Source organism: Mytilus californianus, unplaced genomic scaffold (genome assembly GCF_021869535.1).
Source record: "Mytilus californianus isolate M0D057914Y unplaced genomic scaffold, xbMytCali1.0.p SCAF_2, whole genome shotgun sequence".
Taxonomy (NCBI): Eukaryota; Metazoa; Mollusca; class Bivalvia; order Mytilida; family Mytilidae; genus Mytilus; species Mytilus californianus.
This window is the reverse complement of record NW_026262668.1, coordinates 40,188,761-40,214,068: the sequence shown is the minus strand read 5'-3', so window position 1 is coordinate 40,214,068 and position 25,308 is coordinate 40,188,761. Positions and strand designations below refer to the sequence as shown.

Below are 25,308 nucleotides of genomic sequence, written 5' to 3'. Positions count from 1 at the left end.
ACGTGAATATTGTTCAGGCTTTTATGCTGAACGTGAATATGGTTCAGGATTTGATGCTGAACGTGATGTTGTTCGGGCTTTTATGCTGAACGTAAATATGGTCCGGGCTTTTATGTCGAACGTGAATAGAGAGACAGAGAGAAAAAATATTTTGATTTATTGTGTTTGGGCATGATGCTTGGGAGTGAAAAGAAAAAGGATGACGAAGTTGTTAGTAATTTTTCAAGATTAATGTTTCTGTACGTGTACTGATTATTTGTAAGAGGTTAAGATAAAACGATCTGGAATGAGAAAAAAAAATCTGTTTTCTATAGAGAATTACACAATTACACACATTTGTGGGTTCAGGATTCGTGTTTAAACGTGATAAGGAAGAATTTACTTGGTTTTATTATGTAAAGTAGAGAATATCACAAAAGAAATTTGTTCAGGATCATGTCTGAATGTCAATAGAGAACATGATGTTTTCAAATGTTCGTCTACATGATGTTTGTACTTTAGAAAGGTGTTATCTTTTAACTAATAATGAGAATTTAAAAAATGCTAAATATAAAGTTGGGACACTGTTATCGGGGTAAAATAAAAAATAGAAAGTTAGATAAGTGAAAAAAAAACAACCCCCCCCCCAAAAAAAAAAAAAAACAAAAAAAACATAAAACTAAAGAATAAAAGCTTTGATGATAAGGGACAATTAACATGTATAAAAAGTAATCCCCCCTTAAGTTGATTAATGGTTGATTTATATAGCAATATAATTATTGATATCATAATTGTTCTGTTTATTTACATTAAGGATAAACACTTTGTACACTATTTTGTAATGCGTGTAGGTGGGAACAAATGTCCGAAACTAAAAGTTAAAAAATAATTACAATTTGGCTACAGAGCTTGAGATTGTATCAAGTTGTTAATGACGCTAAAAGAAGAATTTATAATTACAAAATTAAAATAAAAAAAAAAAGAAATAAAAATCAGAATAGTATATATATAACTTATAATTTAGCTCTTAAGAAAAAAAGAAAGATATAGAGAGAAAACAAAAAAGACAAAAAGAAATAATAAACAACAAATGTTATTTTTTGACACATAATAAATTACTGATTGAACATGTCGATAATGATAGTGGTAATGATAAATTGTATACAAAGTAAACTTTCTGGTTCAGACACTAATTGGATGTTGTTTGATGATCAGCTGTGGATCAATAATCTGAATATGATCGAAGTTCACATCAGCAGGGCGTATGTTTAAACATGCGGTCAAACATAGACACTTGACAGTTACATGTTTTCAAAGATATCAATATTTTATTAGCAGCAGGTTTCAGTAACATGTTTGCAATAATATTAAGCCCTTGGGTTGCATCAAAGGTTAATTTGCGTGGGAAGGTGGCATTTGTTAATATGTTTCATTTGAAGGTTTATAAACTTGTTATTTACGTTTAATTATCAAAAAAGGAAATTAAAGGAAAAGAAAAGAAAAGATAAATAAAATATAAATAAAAAAAAAATACATGGTAGTACATACACTAATGTACGTATGCATGTTTCAATAATTTAAATCACTGCCTCATTACTAATTAACAGGCATGTGCAGTTTCAAGTTTAGATGTGTGTGATGTCACCACAAATACTAGTAAGGTGTTTAAGATTTTAAATTCTAAGCAAGATCATTGCATGTTTTATTACAAGTCATTTCAATGGATGTGAAGCAAAGGGATCTGATGATCAATTAAGCTAATTGATAATTATTTCTTAATAAATATGTGATTTATTTGTGTAAATTCATTTAAGTGGAGTGGTGTATATATGATCATAAACCTATAAAAAAAAGCATGCCTAAAGGAAACGGTTATGAGAAACTCGATATGTGTGTTACTAGAAGGTATGAAATATTAGTTTATTCAAAATATGATATGTGAGGAAATGTTAACAATAGTTCGAGGTGATTTTGGCGTGTTGAATATAAACCATGTGTTAGATCAATGCTTCAAATTAAAAACAGATTACTTTGATTTATTTGTTTAGATGAAAACATTAGAAGATAAAATAGCAGATCTTGAGAAAAAGTTAGAGAAGAAGCAAGCTGATGACGAATTATCTGAATTTGAAAGGGCCAAGAGAGATGTTAAAGATGAGGCTGCCAAAGGAAAGGTGGATATTGATGTCTTACATGAAAGATTAATATTGCTAGACAATTTAGTGCGAAAGCAAAATCATGATTTGAAGGACAAAATAAATTTGATTTTAAGTAGATTTCATATTCACAAAAATAGACCGAATTTTGCAGCAGCGTTAGTACTAAAACTTGTGTGCAACAAAGAAGAGGAAGCGGTGCTTGATAAAGAACAGAAGTTACTTAAGACATTTGGTTTAAATGATGTTCATAGTGACAATTATAATATGCAGTCACATAATTTTAATTTGCTTGGGCCTGGTTTTATGGGAGGTTCTTTTGGACAAACACAAAGTCACACTTACGGAATGCCTCCTCGTTTTTCAGGTTCATCTCGTCGCGGTAGGCCTCGTGGTAATAATCACAATCTGTGTTTTAAATGTAATAAGCTTGGTCATTTTGTTCGTGATTGTACAGCTACACTGGTTCCCACAAGTTTAAATTAAATCGTTTGACGTAATTAGCAAGTAACAATAACCACCTTTCATTCTGTTAGTTAACAAATTCCTACTTATTTCATTTCAGGATAAATTTCGTTTAAAACCATGGGAATTTGATATTAATTTGGGAACAGATCCTACGTCAGGTACAGTTAGACAACCGACTTTCGTTAATTTTGAAAACAAAATAATTGATAATGATAGGGAGGTAAATTCAGCAGAGGAGGTTTATTCAAAAGCTACGGATGGTGTATCTCCAGATATACGAAACGTGAAATTCTTTAATCCGAAAACTTTTGTAGCCGGACAAATTCACACTAGGTTGCATCAATGGCAAAAGATATTACCTTGTTCGCATTCTTCAGATGAAATTTTGGATTGGCTAGTTCACGGTGTAAATATTAATAACTATATTGTACATTTTAAAGGAGATTTCTGGGGGCATTCTTATGATGATAAGTTCCCACCTTGCAGAATATTCAATAATTCGAATAAACGCAAAAAGTTTTCTACTCTCATAACAGAAACAGTTATGGAAAGATTGAAAAATGGTTCCATTGAATGTATAGGAAAAGTAGGTTTAGTAAAACCACCCCACATTGTCGCACCGTTAACCGTAGAGCCGACAAAACCTAGACTTTGCATTAATCTAATGTATTTGAATAATTGGATCAAAGATATACCTTTTAGTTTAGACACTTTAAAAAATGTACCTCGATCTGTCAGAGAAAATGCATATTTAACTACAATAGATGATAAATCAGGTTTTGATAATGTTTCGTTATCCGAGGATTCCCGAAGGCTAGTGGGTTTCCAGTGGGGTGGCTTTTATTTTATTTGCAAAACGTTACCGTTTGGTTTCAAACTATCTAGCTACATTTATCACACTTTAAATCTGCAAGCAACATCTTATTTTGAAGGAAATTTTTGATCCCTGTACATTTGTATATAGATGATCGTCTTATAGAGGAAGTAAGAAAACCTGGTTTAAAGACAGGGTTCAGTTGCGCTTTATTGGCAAATTACATCGTTTGTGAAGTGGTACCTAGATTAGGATATTGCATTAATTTAGACAATAAAACTGTGTTCATCCCGTCACAATCAGTAGTATTTTTGGGATTTGTAGTTGATTCTGTAGCTAGATGTTTCAGAATAACTGAGTCAAAAAAACAAAAATTTATTACTTTACGCGAGAATTGTTTAGGAAAAAGTGTTGTTACGGTGCTAGATTTACAAAAAATAGTGGGTCGCTGTATTTCTTTTATGTTAGCTGTTCCGGCAGCAAAACTTTACACTCGAGAGATGAACAATGCAATCTCATTAGGAATCCGCAAACAAACAAGTATTCCAATGACAAAAGATTTAAAAGACGAGATTATTAATTGGCGATTTTTGGATTCATGGACAGGAAAGTTGGAATGGAAAAATGAACGGCATTTAGTTGTAAACATTTATACAGACGCTTCTATGTACAAATGGGGTGGATATTTCAAAATAAACGACAGAGAGCACAAAGTCGGCGATTCGTGGGCACAGGAAATGTTATCGCTTCCTATTATGGTACTAGAGGCTAAAGCTTTGTTAAATGTATTAAGGTCAATACGGGAAGACATAAAGGGAAGTCGGGTTGACGCAAACGTAGACAATCAGGCCTTGATAGGTGATTTGAATAACGAAGGTTCCAAATCTATGATATTGAATTCTACTCTCAAAGACATTTTTCAATTGACTTTAGATTTAGACGTAATGCTTAATTTACATTTTGTACCATCTAAATTGAATTTAGCTGATGAGCTATCGAGAAAACTTAGCAAATCAGACGCGACTTTAGATAACGAGAAATGGTATAAAATACAAGAGTATTTTGGTGGAAATACAGGACATACGATCGACTTGATGGCTTTAGATTCTAATAGCATGACAGACAGAAACGGTGGTATTCTAAAACATTTCACGCCATGTTTTTCTCCTTTGTCAGCAGGTGTAAATTTGTTTGCCCAAACTGTGGGTACAAATGAAAACTGTTATGTATTTCCTCCTTTTGCGTTATTATTACCGGTGTTATCTTTTATCAGGGAGAATATGTTAAATTGTACCGTGATACTGCGTGTCGATGGAGTAATAGCCGCATGGGTTCCAACATATTATGAATTTATACAAGATGCTTTTATTGTTGGTAACAAGGGACAAAGGGGCGTTTTAAAGTATCCTACCAAGAAAGGTTATGTCCAAGATGGTTTTGGGTTACCTGGAAATCTGTGGGCAATTCGTATAAAAGGAAAACCATCCGTACGCATTAATCATGGGAAATTATTATTTCTTAATGAACCACTTGTTTCTAATAAATTTCACTTGATATGTGTTGGTGATTCAATGATACGATTTTTAGAATGGCAAAAAGATTGTAATAACCCAATGGTAAATGTTTCTTCACAAAGTGGTGCTCTAGTGTGTGAAATAACACCAAAAGTTGAGAGGCTAATTAGGACACACCCGCCTAGGCTTATTTTCATTCATATAGGTGTTAATAATGTAAGCAAATCTTTCTTGTTTAAGAATGAGTTCAACCAGTTATTGATAACAACACAAGAATTTGAACATCTAGCGCAAATATTACAGTGTACATTAGAAAGTAATAGGCACGTATCTGTTGTATTATCAGCGATAATCAGGTGTAAAGATGAGGCTATAAATGCAAGATCGACCATTATCAATGAAAAGATAGAAAAGTTATGCAAGCGTAATTGTTGGATCTTCATGGATAATTCAAACATTAATTGTAGACATTTGAGAGATCGTGTACACTTGAACGAAGAAGGTCAATCAATTTTTCTCAACAATTTATATAATGTGTTTAAAAATGTTTTGTGAATTTCTGGTTTGTAAATATGTATATGTATATATGTGTGTATATAAAATTCGGAAGTCAACACTTAGTAATGTGTTTTGGTTATTATTATAAGGTTTTTAATATTTTGTTTTAGGAATATCTCATGAAAAAAATTTGGTGTCCCTACATAACGTGTTTAAGATGTGCAGTAACTAATGACATAGATTTTAAATATTGCAAAGCGTGTGGTTTTGCTAGGGAGAATAAAGCTACTGACTACCAAGATGAAATAAAAAAAGAGGAGGTTTTGAATAAAATAAACAATAGAATTAGTCAACTAGATGCTCTCCTAGATTCAGCTATTTATTCTAAACAGAAATGCAGTTTGAAGAACGAGATGGAAAAATTTTTCATCTTTTTTGGATTCGCGAAAAAATATTAATAATGCAAGTCCAGAAGATATTAGAAAATTTCTCATTTTCAAAGAAAAGGGTGGGAAAACCCAGTTACATGTAACCAACTGTCTTTTGCGCACTAAACACGGCCTTCAAGTATGCAAATGCCCAAGGACGTTGGCATCAAAGTCTGTTGATTCTTTACTAGGCAAAATCAGAGCACTATTCAGAGATGAGGGTCGATCAGGCGAGTGGAATCCTATGCTTCTTACGGGGAAGGATTTGTATAGTGAGAAGGATTGGAATCTCGTGGACTATTTGCATTGCCTGTATTGAAATAAGCTGCGTATGATGAGATTTTGCGAGATTTACCGTGATGCACCTCGTTAGTCGTTTTTCGTCCACCATTACAAGTTGAATTTATGTCATTTCCAGATAAACTCGGCGTTTTGTAAGTATACTATAACAAAATTACATGATGTGATACTTTTAAGTGTAAGTTTATGACAGTTCTGATTCAAAAAACAGTTTATATCTTTACAAAACACATTGTCTGCATCTAAATATACTATGCATTTTATCTATTGGTCATCGTAATAATCCCGCCCAAATAGGCGGTCCAAACCACAACTTTAATCTCAATCTCCTCCTTCATAATACGGAATTGTGTTCAGAAACTTGAATTATATGAAATAAATGTGTGTGGTGCGTGCATATTACAAACTATATAGTGTAAGGAGCTTTCGTTATTGTTATTTTAATGGTTATTTCAGACCAACCGTCAAAAATAGTCCCGCGTTTGTGCAAAAAAGGGTGGACTGATAAAATATCAATAAAGTGCCACAATCGGTCGATTTCAACACTAAAACGTAATTATATCAATTTATCATAGTTTATTTGTTGTACTTTCTAAAACATTTGGCTTGCAAAATGATAACGTGTGATATTATCATATTTTCAAAATACCGCTACGGTTACTAGATGCATCCAAAAGTCGTTATAATGGGCGGGACCAAATTAACATAAATAAACTTCCTGCAGTCCCTCGAACGTGATGAAAAATGTTTACACTTTTACAGTAGAATACATAGTTTGCATCTGTCGTTTCATGGACATTTACACCAAAAGGTATTGCTTTTTCCTTTAGAATTGATATGAAAATGTACTGGGAAATTCCTTTATGCCTTCAAGGGTTTACAGAACCCTGCTTACGTTCACCACATCAACTGAGTATATCATACAGTCATACTGCACATAGGCTACTGTCATAGGTGATAGCATATTTTGGCAGAAGAATAAAGTGAAAATATAGGGACACTATTAATTTAATATAAAGGCGTGTTCTTACTATCATATATTAAGACTGTCTATCTCTCCAATTTTTTGGTATACCTCAGGCCTGTACCAAAGATAACAGGAGATAGTTACATTTGTATATGTGTATATATGTGCTTAAAAGTGTGGGGGATAAGGGTACGATTTCAGTGCGACTAATTCAGTTAATGAAATAAAAAATATATTGCCGTCTTCAGGATAAATCACAAGCGCTCGTCCCAGACCAGTATAAATTTTCTAACTGCCCAAATGAATAAAAAGAAATTTTATGAAAAACTATTTTTCAGGCTTTGTTGTCAAAAAGTGTTCCACAATACACAAAATTTCTTAACACTCATAAAAAAAAACCAAAAAGAAAAGAACGGTCCATTCACATGTTCATGTATGGAGAATTTGAAAGTAAAATTAGGCACTTCATCAAGGAGCAGTTATAAACTCTCAGCTCACTACTAAAAACTCTTCATACATGTATTGTCAGGACTCTTGGGCGTCTGGGTTCATCATTTGAAATATAAAGAAATACCAAAATAGTCAAAAAATTTATGTTTTCATGGTCAAACATTTGATATTCTTGGGATGGCTACATGTCTACTAAAGTACATAATTAATCCTTGTTACCCCAATACAATCAACCGGTTATGTACTTGTATAGGATGCATAATGTGCCAATGCAGACTTTAAAATTCTGAACTTTTTCTGACCATATTCTACATAAATTCATGTCTTGTATTTTATTATTTTTGTGATGTATTATGAACTGTGTTACTTTGTTAATGTTCATATATATATATATGTATACCATAAAACCCACGATAACTGGATTAATTTCAATAAAATACATATCCCAGCATTATTATAGTGAACATGTAAATTACATCTGTTTACATGGTTTAAACAGTAACAGATTATACATAACCCAGCAGTGACGAGTGCCCAATTATTCGTTTTTAAATTACTGCAAAATTCTCTAAATGTTATTTGATAAAAAATAATTATTTAGCTTTTATATATGGACAGCTAGGAGAGTAGCTTACTCTTGATACATAAGTAATAAAATTTCAGTTACTGTGTATAATTGTTTAACATCATATTTGCATTAAGTTTTTTACTTTCAGATGTAAAAGATATTTTGTGTTCTAATAGTACTTCTCTCTGAAGACAATAGTTGGTTATGGCTGTGGATAATAATCAGGTAACTACATTATTAAATATATAAAATAATACTGATACCAGAATTACTTTAAAATCATTATATTCAGAATTTGTGCAAGAATCATACCAGTGTGCCACATCTCTTAATATTTTTCACAGAAATTCTTAGTTGAATTCTAGCCAGCTCTGACAGCTTTCAGCAATAGTACTATTACTGCCACAAAATGTAATTTTTAGATTCTTATTCGTTTTTAATTTGTAGTAGGCAGGTGTATTTTGTTTTACATGTAATGTTTTATTTTTTTTTGCTTTGAAATTAAATGGATTAATATCATAATTTTACAATATGGAAAATGTCAAGGAAACCCTAATTATATTTTATGTATTTTAGTCTTACAAAAAAAAATGTTTGTTATTTTCAGGATACCAAAGTTAAAGAAAGGAGATATGTTTCTTTGTGGTGAAAGTGCAAGAAATAACACCATATTTTGACTTACAAAATGATCACTCATACTGCATGCAATACAGGGAAAGGCATCAAACCAAGCCTCTAGAAGACATACATTTGTAGAATGTATTTTCTATGATGTACACATCGCAGAGGATACTTTATGTTCCAAAAATTCAAATACAAATTGTGTCAGCTCCTGTGACAAACTTAAGACGGAAGTTAACCAGAGTATGAAATCACCATTATCAATATGTAAAATCCAACCAGTGACTATATATTTATTCAAATAGTGTCATGAATGGAATTAAAAAAGGACTTGGAAAATTAACATGTTTTAATATTGCTTTGTGTGTTAATAAAATTTGTCAGCAAGAACAAACTTCTTTTATTACAAGACATCCAGAATACATGTCTTCATACATGTACATGTCATAGCAGGTACCAGCATTTCTGTGGTTGGGTGTTTCCAGATAGTTTAGTTTGTAACAATGTTCCATTTTTTGGTCTTTCATGCTTGGTTCATAAGGAATGTAAAAAAATATTTCATGTGGGTATAAAAATAAGGAGATGTGGTACGATTGCTATTAAGACAACTACCAGGAGATCAAAGGACAAGGATGTAAACGAAGACAGGTCAGTGTTCACTAAGATAGGTTTTCTAGGTACAATGTAGGTACTTTTTGAAAGTGGATAACCAATGGATTTATTGGGTCAATAGGATGAAGGTGGGGTGATGTGGGAATGAATATTTTACCTTGGTGAGAATTAGTAGAAGAAATAATGTTGCCCGTTCAAGATGAAAATGAATAAGCTGCTGCATTTCTGCCTCACATTAAGCATGAAAAATTATGTAAAAAAATGAAAATGAAGCTATGTGACATAAACAATCTGAGCAACAGATAAAAATGAAATAATATTGACTATTTGTGAATAATCTGTCCAAGAGAAATCCTCCTGCCTTACCCCCTAAAAATGAAATGATTGTCCACTTATTTTTGCTCTTAATGCTAATAAAAAATGTCAAATCTTTAGTACTTTACCAATAAAAAATAAGGAGATAGATATAAGAAGATGTGGTATGTATGAATGCCAATGAGACAACTATCCATCAAATTCAAATGAAGTGGATGTAAGCAATTATAGGCAACTGTACAGCCTTCAACAATGAGAAAACCCCATATTGTATAGTTGTCTCTAAAAGGCCACAACGTGAAAAATGTGAAACAAATTATGAGTAGGGTGTATGACACAATAAGCAGATAAACCATCAAAGTTATTCGTAAAATGCTATTAGTTGCTTGTGTTACTAATGTTTTTCACAAGGGAAATTTACTTTTACTTGCCATGGGTACAACCATTGATTTTAGGATATGAATGATACATTCATTGTTGAAGACCCTACATCAACTGTCAAGATGAAGAACAGGAATAAAAGCCATGTTCATTGATAATTTTCTATGTTTTCTATGTATTGGGTGCGATTTAGTCCCATGTACATGTACATTTACTACATATCATTTCAGTTTCTATTTTACTGTTGTTTATAATCATGAACATTTTTAACTTCCTGCCAGTCCTTCAATGAACTCAAACCTCTATAGTTCCAGTTACAACTCATGTATTTGCAGTTTGAACAGACGAGAATTCTTGAAAATCAATGAATTCATTTAATTTCTCATTTGTTGCGGACCTTACATTTGTACATGTATATTGATTCTGTTAAATTTATTCATAACTTAACTATGATAAAAAAATCAACATACAGATATTGTATGGAGACTGACTATTCTTGAAGACTGTATGATTTCCTCTAACTGTCAACATGGTCAATGTTCTTGTGGTAGTTGGGTCAGTTTCATATACTAGAAGAAAGGACAAAGACAAGCTGCGAAAATAAATAATTGTTTTGACCTTCTCTTTGGGGTTATCTTAAACAGCTATTACAAGTATCATAAAGATGTGTTGGGCTACTCAAATTACGATCACAAGAAAAACAACAACATAATTACGATAATTTTCGGTAACTGCCAAATGTTATCGACTATCAAAGTTTATTTTCCAGCTTGAGAGAGGTCCTCAATATGGCATACTCAGAAGGAATCGTGATATCTTTGCGAATTAAAACAAAATATTGATCAAAGATGCTAAAACAAACTAAACCTAACAACAAACAAGTCAGAAATGATTATCTTGCAATACACGCTGTTCGACCGGATATTTACTAACAGGCGCGTATAAATTTATAGTGGCGAGTACGCAACATCTCACGATACGCGAGAAGTGTCGATATACCGCGAGATTCCAATCCTTCTCACTATACAAATCCTTGTTACGGGTAACCCGGCTGCCTCACATTTGTTAAAAAAACATTTGCAGGTCATAAATCAGGAGCAGGCTAACGCTAGCATTTCTGTAAAACAAGCTACTCCATTAATGTTTAGTAAGTTAGGAAAGTTATGCAGACATTTATCATATCGAGTTTCAGAAGAGGTAGATCCTATTTCGAAATTTCTGTATGCAAGAGACCTGGCTTATTTTTCAATTTTATGTCATTCTGGAAGTAGAGGGGGAGATCTTGGTTTATTGACTGCAGATAGATGTTTTTAAATACCTGACTCGGATGGGATTTTTGTGTCGCAAACGGCTGGTAAAGTCGCTACTTTAGATAATCCAAGAAATTTCATAGTCCTTCCGTCAAAGGACTCTGATATTTGTCCTTTCAAAAACTTTAAAAAGTACATCACCAACGCTAAAGAGTTAAGCATTACTCTTATGGAAGGATATGTTTTCCGTATACGAGACAAAGGGTCACGCAAAATTGTAAATGAACCAGTTACTTCATCTTGCATGACAGAGAGACTTAAATTGCATTTAAATGTGTTAAAATTATACAAAGGGGAAACTTCCCACAGCAGAAGAAGAGGATGTGCAATTACATTACGTATGCTAGGGGTTAATGATGAAGCAATTAATCAACACGTAGGGTGGGGCACAAAACATATGGTTGATCATTATGCCAATGTAGGGAAATTGATAAGTCCTAAAGGACCGGCTTCAGTTTTGTCGCAGGCTGCGGAAAATTTGGATAAGGGAAATTCTTCGTTTGATTAAGTTGCAAATCAATATACTGATTTGAGCAAATTGAAAAGTTTCAGTTTCAATTAATGATGTTTATGTTGAAACAGTTAAGGCAATATAGCAAATGTTCTGACATTGGAACATACTTCTATTTATAAGTATTGGATATGGTTTAGAATGAGTATTGTTGAATAATAATGAAGTTTGAACATTAAATACGGTTTTGTATTTGGTCAGTTATGTAATATTATTTCACCGAGGCCCATTTTACACATCGTTGGTTTGTTGAATCCAATATCTTATATATGAGAGGAACCGTTGTGAACTTGTAATATTCCACTATTCCAAGTTCACCCTTCGGTACCTCGAATGTATAAGATTGCACCCTCACTCTTGGTCTCATCGTCACTCGATTGGAGGTAAGAAGTAGAGCATGATCGCTATGTGGATCGAATACACTTGCATTGTCCATTTAGTGGTTATTATGCAAAAAAAAAAAAAAAACAAAAAAAAAACAAATAAGCAAAAAAGAAATGAAAAAAAAAAACAGTTTGTTACTAGTTGTTAGTTGTCTCATTGGATATTTACCATATCCTTTAATTTATGCGGGGTCGTACTAGGGAATATGCAGTTAAGAAAAGGTCACTACTGGAACAATGCCCCGTAGATTGGCCGTGAAAATGTCCGTAAAAATGCTGGTGATTTTTACAGTGTTTGTCACGGTTAATTTACGGTAGGCCGTGAAACTTATCCGTGACAATGCCGTGGAATGACTGTCGTGAAAAGGCTGTGAAAAGTTTGTGAAAAGGCCGTGAAGAGGTGCCACCTGAAAACTTGGGTGAAAAGACCGTAGAAACCCTGTGAAAAAAAAAATGTACACCGTGAAAAAGTCGTGATAATGCATTATGTGCCCATTGTGAAAAGACCGTGAAATCTAGATATAGTACAGTATATGCCTTTATTTGTCGTGAAAAGGTACCAACTGAAAACTTGCGTAAAGAGACCGTAGAAACCCTGTGAAAAACAAAAATGCACACCGTGAAAAAGTCATGATAAATTATGTGCCCATTGTGAAAAGACCGTGAAATGTACATGTACTACTGTGATAAACAGCCATTCACTGATTGTGAAAACTCCTGTTAAATGTTAAATGTATTTTTAGGCCATAATTGAACAAAAAATTTAAATGCTGTTTCAATCAAGTGAAGTGAAATGCCTGAAAACCTAGTGTAAACATCTACAGACAACTTATTTAAGTACAATGCAAGTGAGACTATGAAAAACCATATTAAAATGCTGTATTTTTTTTAGTAATAATTGTGACAAAGAATAAAAATATTAATTTTAATAGAACTGTAGTAATTATGTAAAGAAAACATAAAAGCACACAAATGTCAATGTGATTAAGTAGCTAAAGTCTGCTGTAACATGTATTGTAGAAATTTTGTACATCTCTTGGGTCTGATTTTACCACTTCAGCAATATTTGTCTAATGTAATCCTTCACTTCACTGCCTTTTTGAATAACTATTCCAGAAAAACATTTATAGAAGTTCCTGTTAATTCCCAGGAAATACTTTTAACTGAAAAGCTCTTCTTTCCAACTGGATTCCTGAACTATTTTATATAAAGACTGCTATATCCTTTTGCTCTTCATTCCTAGAATAAATAAAGAAACATTACACATATTATACATGTATATAAAAAAACTATTTATATATTCAAATTAATTTTTGGTATTAATGTACATACATATACTTAAAACAGCTACAATATTATTCCATGCAATACAGGACTTCACGGTTAATGACCCCATATTGAATAGGGGGCAGATTTTCATACTGGAGGTGAAAATGGTATGAAAAATACTAAAAAACATCATTGAAACAGAACAGCCACTTGGAAACATGCATAGGTTTTCCCATATTTTCATACCATTTTCCAGAAAATCTGCCCCTATCCAATATGGCATCATTAGTTAACGAAGTTCTGTATTGTCAACTTATATTATTTTTTTTAGATTTTTTTAAAGACTAAAGACACTTTTAAGACAGACTATTAAATTTAAATGTTTCTTTGAAGTAATAATATGTATGGCTAAAGCCAAACTTGTCTAGACTAAGTGGCCGTAATGAGTCACAGCTATTTATTTTACAGGGGGCCAGGGGCGTAGCAACTTTTACTGCAGGCAAATTCGCCATACCAATTATTTTTTAAACACCTCATTGCCATACCAATTATTCTTATGATATGGCACAAACCCTTCTAGAAAGGACATTTTGCCGTACAAATATTAAATACTTTCCCTGCTACGCCTCTGATTGATCCCTTTTGAACTCTGTGTCCAGATGGCCAAGTCAGAAAATACTTATTTTTTTTAAATAGCTCCCGACACATTCAAAGGTTACGCCTCTGATTATCAGAGTGAACTCCATTTCAGAGATACTTATTGCTATTATAATCATTTCCAATTATCTATGTCTATGTCCACGTAGTGTACTGTACATAAATGTCATTATTTTTACGTGGCCAGTGTGGGGGAAAAGGACCCCCTTCCCCTTTTTTCCCCAAATACATAAACAAAACAAAACCGTAATCGTATTTAAAGGATCCGGTAAGTGTTAGAAAACATTAACCGAAATGATTAAAGGAATCAAGTGCAACAGACTCAAATATAAGTGAATATATCACATGCATGTTTGCGCGGTTTCTGCAAATGAAATGCTCAAAAACGTCATCAACATTTTGGTGATATGATGCATAAAAGAATAAAATATTAATAACTTAACTTACCTCAAACTTGCTGTCACTCGTCTTGCATCTATAAAGTAAATATAAATCGTCCTTCGGCGTCTTTCAAATTTCCAACCTTTTGCGGAAATGTTACAATTACTCTAAAAGAAACACGAATCCGGATACGGTCTGATATTCCGGGAAGTTCTCGTTTTTACATGTTTCGGTTCCAATATTAAAATTAATGTTTACATTGTTTATAATAATGTACAGACGAGAAGCAAAATACTTTTCTTTAAATACAAAATATTTATTGGCACAAAGTCATTAATTATAACAATGAATGGTTCCATTTAAAAGTCAGTCCTGTACAGTAGTATTGCATATAATAATATTTAAACAGACATATATATTTATAATGAAAAGTTTATAGGATATTTAGAAAAATGTGAGTGGAAATAATTAGACCATATTACAATAATCACATGGGATGTTTTAAATCTGAATAACGATAAGAAAAAATTGACATGAAAAAATATCACGGCCTTTTCACTGGTTTCAACAACCAGTGAAAAGGCCGTGATATTTTTTATTAAGCATGAAAGGACAAATTATCACTGCCTTTTCACGGGATATTGAAATTTCACGGTCTTTTTCTAACATCAAATATTTTTCACGGCCTTTATAAATATTTTTTTTACAAAAGTCACGGGGTATTTTCACGGGGTTTTCACGGCCCTGTGATATTTCACAGACATTTCACGGCCTTTTCATGGGCTGTTGTTACAGTAGTGGGTACCAAAGATATGCACATGTTAGTATGATAAAGGTGTTGTCCAGGTAAAAAATTAAGGTTAGCCCCGCCATAATGATCCACAATGGTTTTCAACAGAAGGTCATTGTATTTGTTCTTGTTTAGCAGTGTTCGGACGTTATGGGATATAAAAATTATATATTCATTAGATATCAATATAGCCAGTACTTGGTCTACTCGTTGGGTGTGACTATTGCTACTGCTTGTATTAATAGATGGCAAAATTGCTTAACACAGTCATTTTGCTCGAATACATAAACGTGTTTTATTTTTTCAAAACATGTTCATCACGAACTTTTGAACAAGTCAAGTTGTTGTACCCATGTATATAGTATATTTTGTCTCTTTTTATGGTTGAGGATATATGATTTGAAGTACAGTTACATATATAATTATTTGAACATTTAGAAATGTTGTTTAGGCACGAAATTGCAGTATGTAACTAAAATACGTAATCGTATGCAATAAACTCATACACGTACATGTAAGTGGCAGGTTGTAAGGAAACAGATGCAAACAGGAAATGTGATTTAACGCAGATGCAACGCGATTGGAACATTTATTTGGTTGATAGATATCTGGAAACCTGTTAATAGTCTGTATTAATTAGTTCACTTGATTCCTTTCATCCCTTTTCAGACCTCTTATGGTTTGTTGAATCCAATATCTTATATATGAGAGGAACCGTTGTGAACTTGTAATATTCCACTATTTCATATAACATAAGTATGTACTTTTACAAACTATTACAGATTATATAATACAGAAATATAATATGAAATAATATATTTTATCTATTATTATCTAAGTATCAAGTAATATGTATTGCAGTAAGACAGTGTGGGAACTTCATTGAAATTGACATTGGTGTCACGTGTACTTTTACAATAGGCTTTTATCTTTATTTAAATATTCATTATTATATACGTTATAGATATTTCATATCTTTTGAATAGTTTTGTGGTGTTTCGTAAATTATACCATAGCTTTTGTTGAAACCCCCGGCAATAACCTCACGAGACGAAGTCGAGTGAGGTTGCCGAGGGGTTTCAACAAAAAACTATGGTATAATTTACGAAACACCACAAAACTAACCAAAATATATGAAATATCTGTTTTAACCTATTGCATATGTTGTTGTTTAAAAATGTATATTTCATATATTTTTGTTTATTAACTTCAAAAATAATTTTGATAAGAATCGGTCAAATTACCCTTTTAGGACCTTACACATTAAGCTCCGCCTACTTTATAAAATACGCACGGGCTTCTGAAACAGCGGGGAAATCAGTTGGACAAGATTTTTCGACAGCGATGGATGCACATGCACATCTACATTGGTGACGGGTAACGTTACAGACTAAAAACTGTTGAAGGAATTATATGTTCTGTATGTATATGGACGCAAGATATAGTTTGAAAGATTTCTGGAACCCAGATTTAAAGTTGAACTGCAAAGGGTTAGTTTTTTTTTTTTTTTTATTTTATCAAAATATTTTAAATGTTTTTAAGTTTTTGGTATTAATTTATAATTCTGTGGAAATTTAATTCACAAGAATCTTTCTGAGAGTTTGGATGAATCATTCCATGTTTTAATTTGTACCAGAAGCCCAAGTTGTACATTTAATTTAATCTAATTAAAAAGGATTTCAAAATGATCACGATTAAAGATCATTAAAAATCACATGTAGACTATAGATAATTTAAACAAAAGTTCACCTTTATTTAGAGTAACCAGACGCTTTCTATTCTTAACGGCCCAACATTATAGTTATTACTTAAGCAAATCGTTAAATTAAGATGTATATAAAATCGGATACGGATCCAGGATTTTGAAAAGGAGGGGGGGGGGGGGGGGTCTAGCTATCCAATATTTGGAGTAATAATACGAAATATCTATGCATTTACCATATATAAAGCTTCTTGAAAGGGGCATGCCTTCCCCCTCCCTCCCCCTTAAAAAGCCGCCACGGCAAATTTCAAAATTTACATGTAGTTATACAGTTGAGCCTAAGGGACTACAATCCAAGTATACATCTCAATAACCGAAAATCGAATTATATTTTCAAGTATAATATAATAATATATTTATATATACTTTTTTTTTAAACTTTGTTCTTGAATCGAATTTTCGTTCATTTAAAAATATAGGACAACGGAGTTGGTGTATGTGGGTTCGATTCCCACCCTAGGCATTCATTTATATCGGCTGGTGCAAAGCGGGCAGTTTAGCTTAGTGGCCCCACACTGACTCTGTTGTTCCTATTTAAAAAAATTCAGGCGGCCTCGGATAGGCCTTGCTATCTTCCTTTTTTTTCTTTTCGAATACCAAATACAACAAAACCATGGTATAATTGTGAAAATTATACCATAGATAGCTATGGTATAATTTTCGGTTATTGAGATTTATACTCTTGTTGCATTCTCATAGGTTACATTGTACAGCTATAGGTTAAAATAATTATATTACATATTACACAAGAATATTCACAAAACAATGGTTAAATATATAATGTCGTATATCTTCAATACAATAATTAAATATTGAATGCAATGACACCTTCAATCTCTTGCACAAGTATATTGTCCTTTAAAAAGTGTTTTTCAAAAACATTTCTCATGACACAAATATTCATACAGTTAAGTTGTATAATGCATGTTTTAAAGTGTATTTGAATAGTTTGATAAGATCAACATACTGTTCATATTTTAAAGTAAATTCCTTCTTCTGAAGATACAATATCTCGCTATAGATAACATGAAATTGACAAAACTAACAGTTACACCTTTGAAAGATCCAATTAAACCCAACAGGAATACTTTTTCATACACTTCTGTATTCATTTTATCAGAGTCAACATTATCAAATAAAACCAACAACTTTAGTTGCACAAACGTGTGAAATTCTACTAGTTCAGAAGATAATAAAAATAAATGAGTGATATTTTCTACTTATTTTTCACATACAACGCATTCATTGTAATTAATAAGTTTCATAAAATAATGTTCCTTCCACTTGAGACTGTGAAACATCTAGTTTTAGATATGTTCCCTATGGTCATGTCCTTACAGGAGACCTCAACATCGTCGAAGACCGTGAGGTCATAATTTTTCTTAAGAAAGGACCGAAATATCGTCCTCCATCTAAAATAGTTGGAAACAGTGTCGTCAGGTCATTAAAGACGCTCTGTCTGTCTACTGTAAAAATTGGTGTAAATGTGAAAAATCTGATAAAAAATCTCTAGACAGTTATTTAAATAAAATTATGAATACTGTTAATATTCGTATATCTCATTTTGAAAACAATTCTGAAATTAGTAATAGGGTCCATGATATTCCCATTTCTAGAATAAAAAATAAACTCCAAGTACTCGCAAAGCGGTTTATGTTCGTACCGACAGACAAAGCAGCAAATAATGTAGTGGTGGTGTGACGCATATACTACACGGAAGTTCTCCAAAACGAAATTACAAATTCATCTACATTCAGATCCGTACGCTCCACAGAGAGTCAAATTGTAAACAAGCATATCACCGGCACTACCCAGCTTAAAGCCTCTTCCGAACATTTGAAAGTCCCTACTATGTACTGGTTACCTAAATTGCACAAAAAAACATTTAAATTCCGTTTCATCTCCGCATCTAGTAAGTGTTCTACTACCAATATATCAGTGCTTCTAACTACCTCCCTTACTACTATCAAAGAACTTGTTATTAACTTTTGTAATAAAGCTTATGAAAATAATGATATTAATTATTTTTGGAGTGTTAAAAATTCTTTAGAGGTTTTAGATAAAATACATGCTTTTGATGGTCCTTTTAATTATGTTGACAGTTATGATTTTTCTACTCTCTATACTACACTTCCACGCAATCTTATCAAGAAAAGTTTTCATATTTAATCAAATGGTCTTTTGAAAAATCTCATTACAAATTTATTTGCTGTAACTCGTTTAAAGTCTTTTTCTGTAACGAAAAAGGAAAGTATGCTAGATACACTTACTGGAAATGTGAAGATATGATTGAAGCTTTAAATTTTCTCCTGGACAACATATATGTACGTTTCGGCGATAAAGTGTATCGACAAGTAGTATGTATTCCTATGGGCACTAACTGCGCCCCTTTAATAGCCAGATTTATTCCTGTATTGCTATGAATCTCAGTTTATGACCAAACTCAGTAAAGACACGTCATTGTTACATTTGGTTGTTACATTCAACAGTACCTTCCGTTATCTAGATGATATTTTTTCGTTAAATAATCCAGAGTTCTCTAAATATACTACCGAAATTTACCCAAAAGAACTTACTTTAACTAAATCTAACATAAACAGCAGTAGTTGTCCTTTTCTAGATTTGGACATTTCAATCTCTAAAGGAAAACTCCATACTAAAATTTACGACAAAAGAGACGACTTTTCATTCCCTATTGTTAATTTTCCTTTTTTAGACGGCGATGTTCCTTTGGCTCCATCATACGGTGTTTATATATCCCAACTCGTTCGTTATGCCCGTGTGTGTAGGGATGTCATAGATTTTAACGAACGTAATTAATGCATCACTGGTAAATTATTAAGTCAGGGATTTCGTTACCATAAATTACGTAAAACTTTTACTAAATTCTTTCATAGATACAAAGATTTGAGTAGTAAATTTGGCTGTACCTGTAGAAAACTGATTAAAAACGGTATTTCACATCCTAAATTTTACGGTAATATTGTACTTAAAGCGCGGAAATCACTATGTGATCCGTGTAAACTCATCAAACCTTTAAACAAACTTATTAGTAAAGGTTATCTTACCAATGTTGTAATTAGATCTTTGAATATAGTTTACTTTGGCACTAATATCGATTTTGTCATCAGCAAATTAAAACATAACTAAATTTGTATTCTTTTCAAACGGGATGTATAAAGACACACCCACGTTCATTTTGATCTATAAAGAGGTTAACTCCTAACTATCCTACTGCCTGTCGATACATTTATTTTTGGCATTGCACAAGTCATGTCTTCTTTGATTGTTCATGACGTTTAAATACTAAATCCCTGGGATGTGTTTTAGTTGATTTTAGTCTCTGGTGCATGATTTTTTATTATTAATTGTTTTTGGCTTTTAACTAGCTGTCAGTAACTGCGAGTACTCTCAAATCGTACTTTCTTGTTTATTTGACCTGTTTATACTAATGAATAATACTAATTGTAATGCTTTTTTGTTATTTAATGTTATTCAGGGTTATATCTGGTCTATATACCAGCTTTGATAAGTGTTTGGTATTACTATAAATGTTCACTTCTTCGTACTATGAACATCAAAATTATTTATTTTGTAAAAATATTTCCTTTCTCCATTTGAACTGTACACGTATACCTAACAACAAAATTATTTTCATTTACCTGTGTTTAAAGAAATTGCAAATGGCTGATATTTTTGTTCAAGCATATTGTTTTTCTTAAATTGTTTAACATTTCACAGCGGTATAACATCTTACTTTAATTATTCTTCCCTTAGTTTATTTATTTTGTATTTACATTGTATCATAGATCAAATTTATTTGTTCAGTGTATATTCACTGGTGTTAATATGTCTTTTGATTGAGTTAAGCCATTTCAATTGATATTTAATAGTGTGTCTTTCTATGTTGTGATGTTACACTATTGTTTCAGATAAGGGTGAATGTTTGGTACCATTAAAACGTTTAAACCTGCTGCAATTGTTTGCACCTGTCCTAAGTCAGGAATCTGATGTTCAGTAGTTTTCGTTTGTTGATGTGGTTCATAAGTGTTTCTCGTTTCTCGTTTTTAAATAGATTAGACCGTTGGTTTTCCCGTTTGAATGGTTTTACACTAGTAATTTTTGGGGCCCTTTATAGCTTGCAGTTTGATTCGGCGTTTTTACATAATCCCGCCTAACAAATTGGACCTCGTTATTTTAGTAGTATCGGTATAGATACAATTTGTACGGAAGCCGGTACGTGTCTCCGGAAGCGTATAGGGGCCTTATGTTAGTTACTTAGCTGCAGTGCTTAAGAAAACGTAATTAAGACAATATCATGCATTATATTGCATTAAATTGTTTTAATTTAGATAATTTACTAACTTATAAGAGATTTAACTCATTTATTTATGCCAATATTATTTCTTACTAATTTTATGGATGTAAATTTAAAGATCTTTATTTCTAAAATTTATTAAGTTGTATTAGATAAAACACTATAATTTTAAGGAAACTTAATTAAGGAGTTTTCATCAATAATACTGTTTTAAATTGTTTTAATTAAGTTCATTTATTAACTTATGATAGATAAATCCAACTTAATTAAGTCATTTTATTTTTGTTTTTATCTAAAAAGTATAAATTTAAAAACTTTATTTCTAATATGGCATAACTAAAGCAAGTTAACTGAAATGGTGTATATATATATACAGCGAAACTTTCCCACGCATCCATTTTGGGAGTTGAAGCAGCATTTCAATTCGACGAAGCTTTTATTTCGGAAGACGCCATACTATGTGACCTGATAATGGCTATTCACATGATTCAAATGGTAAGTAGAATCAAAGTTAACCACTTCTAGTTTGACATTCAAAAATCAATTAAACGAACAAATAAAAAAATGCACTGTAAAACACAAGAAAACACACGAAGTGAAAGTCAACAGGTAACTCTGGCTTCATATGAAAAACTGACAAGCTTGTCATTCATATCGAACATATTATGCCCTACTCGAGTGTGGTATGATCTGGTATATTGAAATAACCTGGTCTATCTGACCGAATTCCGTTGCAATGATGTCTGCAACAAGTGATCTACTCTACTCAGAGAGAGATGTTGGTTGCTGTCCGACATCGACATCCTATGTGTTTTTTTTTTATTTATATGGTATCGAAAATTGTGAAAAAACTTTACCGAGCCATCGTGCGAGGGAAATTGGGTCTCGAGACTAGTATATTTGCACAAATACCCTGAGCAAACATGTCATCTGTTTAATTACACCTTATATAAGAATGGAGGCCTTTGATTGGTCAACAGACGGTGTAGTGCACATTTTCCTGAATTTATATCGCTCCAAGGGAAATTTGCATCGATTTTGACGTCACCGGGGCATTTGCAAAAAAAATGTCTATATTTACCCTTCACTGAGACGCTTGTAACGAATTTGTCAAGGGATTTGTCTCTTGGTCATTTGTGCGTTTTGATGATATTCGGTGTAATTAAAGAGATATATCATGGAAAGCAGTGGTATTTGCGAAAAATACAAGTCTTGGGTCTATAAATATTCTTCGCCTTTCAGGCTCGGGAAATTTTACCGCCCGCGATTTGTATTTTTCACAAATACCACTCCTTTCCATGATGAATCTATTTATAATTCTACCGAATGACGTTACATTAAACGCACAAGTAAAAATGCAAATACCGGAAAAAACATATGCCGGGTAAAAATGCATGTACGTTTGGCAAATACCCCGGCAAAGGATAAAAAGGGCAAATACTTTGACAAATACCCGACTGTCTCAAACATTTCATGAAATACCTCGTATTTGCAAAAGAGTAATATAAATCTGAACCATCATTCCAACAGATAAATTCAAAGCCGTAAGTAGACGTGAATCGGTTTGCAATTCAATGCAGAAATCTATGCGTATATCGTTTGCGTATCAGGAATGTAGAGCAATCTAAGGAGAATTAGTTTTATTTATTTAATAATCATTAGAGAAAGATATTCTTTCATCGTTACTTGTGGATTATCGGATTTATCCAATCTCTATAGTTAAATCATCAAATTTTAACTATCTCGATTGGATAAATCCGATAATCCACTTGTAACCATGTAAGAATCTATATATATAATAAAAATAATAATAAATGTATGTAATAATAATAATTATTATTATTATATTATTTTATTAAAGTGTCACGTATTGATACACATTTGAACAATATATACTGTTAAACATAATACAGTTTATAAAATAATCAATACCCAGCCAATCAAATTGACTTATGAGACACTTTAAAAACAAATTACATAATATACATCCTTTAAAAACGCAATGATCTATTTTAGCAATGTTCTTTTAAAATAATAGAATGAATGTCATAACAGCGTGGACATGGACACATGGTAAATAAATGTTATTGTGTGTATCACTGGCTGTCGACAACAAAGACTTTACGCAATTACATTATATATGTCAGGGGCCTCTCAAAGGGGATATACACAATTACTATCTTTACACATGTCCATTCATAAAATAAAAGGTTTTGCATGAAAGTTTATAGGAATTTGTTTTGAATATATTTATATACTCACAACACAAAGTTTCTTTTGACAGGCATGGGTATAATCAGAGGCGATATCACCAAGTAATCGAGAGAAAAAAACTTTATGATTTTTTCTTACGCAAACGTCCTGTGGCTCCTTAAAAAAATAAGAACACATTTATTCGTACGAGTTGATGTAGATTAACCTACGATCAACTTTCATACTTAGATTATTTTTGTTGGCAATAAGAACCCCAATCTAATTAAAAACCGATCTCTCATCGCTCCCGTTTTCTGATATGTCGCGTCATATCAGAAAACGGGAGCGATGAGAGATCGGTTTTTAATTAGATTGTAAGAACCCCGGACCTTCATAAAAAATCATTTTAGTCCTCTGGGCTGCATAGTTTTTTTCACGGAACAAATTTGAATTCCCATCGAAGACTCCAACGATCAGATTTTCGTGAACATTTAAATATCATGCTAACAAAACAAAAACAAAAATACTCGTGAAAATATTAAGCATATGAATCCGGTCGTGTGTGCAAAATTTACGTTGATTGGAATCAGAGTAGCTTTTGTGGAAACATTGATATTTATTTTAGATTGTGTTATACCTGAACACGTATATTTTCAATTTTATTCGTGTTGATTTTTCAAAAGCCTCATGCATAGCCACCCCTCCCTTATTTTAACTGAATCAGGAATGGTCGCCCCCTTACAATTTGAAATTGTACTCACTTCTTTTTTGGTTTCTGTGTTTTAATATATATCCATGAATTTAATAATATGTTCACAATACATCTGTTTTGGAATAATGAACCATGTGCACAAGACTAAACTGTAACACTAGATAACTTACAGTATGGCGCGGAATCAGGGTCATAAATATCGATTTTAGTATATCCTAAAATGATTTTAGTATATCCTAAAATGATTTTATTATATACTAAATTACATTTTAGCATACCCTAAATTGATTTTAGCATATACTTAAACGATTTTAGTATATACTAAAATCATTTTTGGGTATCCTAAAGTCAATTCAGTATATACTAAAATGATTTTAGTATAAACTAAAATCATTTTAGGATACCCTAAAATCAATTTAGCATATACTGAAATATTCAGCTTATACAGAAATATTGGCGCGGAATCAAGGTCATAAATATTGATTTTAGTATATACTAAAATGATTTTAGTGTATCCTATATCCAATTAAGGGTCTTCAGCTTAGCCAATGAGAGTTGTCGTTACATGAATGAAAATGCTGACAACATTCAGTGCGGCACTTATTATTAAAATAATTTTAAAAATGTATGTTCGCGAACTTTATATCTTTTTGTTTATTTTATGCTGTTTTTAAAGTAACTAACTATTATACGTTAACGTTTCCTTTTAAAAGAAGCAAAACAAAAATATATATTTTATTGTCAATGTTGATTGAATGTCTTTTTTTTTTTGGTAGATTCTAAATTTGAGTGTAAACAGGTTATTTCTTTTCTTTTTTATTGTGATTCAATTTTTTTAAAAACGGTAATGGTTTGGTTTTTTTTGCTACGTGATCTGTCACTTTGATAAAATTACGACGTCGCATTAACTTTCATTTAGATTTAGATGTACAAAGGTACATTGCCGGCTCA

The 25,308-nt window shown here is 32.1% G+C and overlaps 1 long non-coding RNA gene across 2 annotated transcripts; it reads left to right on the top strand.

Moving 5' to 3' along the window:
* The first annotated feature begins 6,122 nt into the window (after window positions 1–6,122).
* Window positions 6,123–9,157, top strand: LOC127727937 (uncharacterized). Of its 2 annotated transcripts, none has more exons than XR_007993902.1 (3): window positions 6,123–6,291; window positions 8,291–8,367; window positions 8,750–9,157. It is a non-coding gene; the product is annotated as an uncharacterized LOC127727937 (long non-coding RNA). The 2 variants fall into 2 exon arrangements; XR_007993901.1 differs by lacking the exon at window positions 6,123–6,291 and adding an exon at window positions 6,880–6,968.
* The last annotated feature ends 16,151 nt before the right edge of the window (window positions 9,158–25,308 follow it).